Genomic DNA, 2500 nt, shown 5'->3' on the forward strand with positions numbered 1-2500 from the left:
AGCCTTTGGGCAACTCGAGTTTTGGCAGCACGACACCCCTCCCCCCTATAATAGGCTGTCGAGCCATTACCAAAGTGCCACGGGTAGACATCCTTTTCCGTGAGGAGACATACTCGAGGAAACTGCTCTAGAGGTCGAATTTTGACGCCGTTTTTTGCGACAATCTCTAGAAAAATAAGATCTTTCCATCCACCAAATTTGGTGAATTTACACCGTGTGGATTTTTTTGCCGATTTTTTTCCCACCCGAAAAGCAGGAAATTCAAAAAAATGAAAAACGGAGCAAAAGTGCGATTTTTGACCTGGATTTTTTTGTGCAGCCTTTAAATAATATTACCAAGGTTCCCTCAAAATTTCAGGAGAATTGCACGAGCCAATTGTGAGATATGAAAATTTGGCCCCTCCGTTGCAACGGCCGTGCACCGGCCGGTGCCTCCGTTGCAACGCTCCCAGCCAACGATGCACCAAACCCAGCCTCCGTTGCAACGCTCCCAGCCAATGATGCATCGCGCCCAGCATGCGTTGCAACGCGCCCAGCGTCCGTTGCAAGCCGCCCTGCCTCCGTTGCAACGGCCGCGGCCAACGTTGCACCGCGCCCTGCCTCCGGTGCAACGGCCACGGCCAACGTTGCACCGCGCCCTGCCTCCGTTGCAACGACCCCAGCCAACGTTGCAACGCGCGCTGCCTCCGTTGCAACGGACCCCAGCATCCGTTGCACCGCGCCAGCATCCGTTGCAACGTCCCCCAGCCAACGTTGCAACGCGACCTGCCTCCGTTGCAACGGCCACGGCCAACGTTGCAACGCGCCCTGCCTCCGTTGCAACGGACCCCAGCATCCGTTGCACCGCGCCAGCATCCGTTGCAACGGCCCCCAGCCAACGTTGCAACGCGACCTGCCTCCGTTGCAACGGCCACGGCCAACGTTGCAACGCGCCCTGCCTCCGTTGCAACGGACCCCAGCATCCGTTGCACCGCGTCCAGCATCCGTTGCCACGGCCCCCAGCCAACGCTGCAACGCGCCCTGCCTCCGGTGCAACGGCCACGGCCAACGTTGCACGGCGCCCTGCCTCCGTTGCAACGACCCCAGCCAATGTTGCACCGCGCCCAGCATCCGTTGCAACGGCCCCCAGCCAACGTTGCACCGCGCCCTGCCTCCGCTGCAACGGCCACGGCCAACGTTGCATGCGCCCCGCCTCCGTTGCAACGACCCCAGCCAACGTTGCAACGCGCCCTGCCTCCGTTGCAACGACCCCAACATCCGTTGCACCGCGCCCAGCATCCGTTGCACCGGCCCCCAGCCAACGCTGCAACGCGCCCTGCCTCCGGTGCAACGGCCACGGCCAACGTTGCATGGCGCCCCGCCTCCGTTGCAACGACCCCGCCAACGTTGCAACGCGCCCTGCCTCCGTTGCAACGGACCCCAGCATCCGTTGCACCGCGCCAGCATCCGTTGCAACGGCCCCCAGCCAACGTTGCACCGCGCCCTGCCTCCGCTGCAACGGCCACGGCCAACGTTGCATGGCGCCCCGCCTCCGTTGCAACGAACCCAGCCAACGTTGCAACGCGCCCTGCCTCCGTTGCAACGGACCCCAGCATCCGTTGCACCGCGCCCAGCATCCGTTGCACCGGCCCCCAGCCAACGCTGCAACGCGCCCTGCCTCCGGTGCAACGGCCACGGCCAACGTTGCATGGCGCCCCGCCTCCGTTGCAACGACCCCAGCCAATGTTGCAACGCGCCCTGCCTCCGTTGCAACGGACCCCAGCATCCGTTGCACCGCGCCAGCATCCGTTGCAATGGCCCCCAGCCAACGTTGCAACGCGACCTGCCTCCGTTGCAACGGCCACAGCCAACGTTGAAACGCGCCCTGCCTCCGTTGCAACGGAACCCAGCATCCGTTGCACCGCGCCCAGCATCCGTTGCAACGGCCCCCAGCCAACGCTGCAATGCGCCCTGCCTCCGTTGCAACGGACCCCAGCATCTGTTGCACCGCGCCCAGCATCCGTTGCAACGGCCCCCAGCCAAAGTTGCAACGCGCCCTGCCTCCGGTGCATCGGCCACGGCCCACGTTGCATGGCGCCCTGCCTCTGTTGCAACGACCCCAGCCAACGTTGCAACGCGCCCTGCCTCCGTTGCAACGGACCCCAGCATCCGTTGCAACCCCCTCGGCCAAGGTTGCAACGCGCCCGGCCAAGGTTGCAACGCCCCCGGCCAACGTTGCAACGCCCCCGGCCAACGTTGCAACGCGCCTGGCATCCGTTGCAACGCGCCCCGCCTCCGTTGCAACGGACCCCAGCATCCGTTGCACCGCCCCCAGCCAACGCTGCAACGCGCCCGGCATCTGTTGCACCGCCCCCCAGCCAACGCTGCAACGCAACCTGCCTCCGTTGCAACGCCGCCCAGCCAACGCTGCAACGCGCCCGGCATCTGTTGCACTGCCCCCCAGCCAACGCTGTAACGCGACCTGCCTCCGTTGCAACGCCGCCCAGCCAACGTTGCAACT

The sequence above is a fragment of the Arachis stenosperma genome, chromosome 5 (assembly GCF_014773155.1).
Source record: "Arachis stenosperma cultivar V10309 chromosome 5, arast.V10309.gnm1.PFL2, whole genome shotgun sequence".
Lineage (NCBI taxonomy): Eukaryota > Viridiplantae > Streptophyta > Magnoliopsida > Fabales > Fabaceae > Arachis > Arachis stenosperma.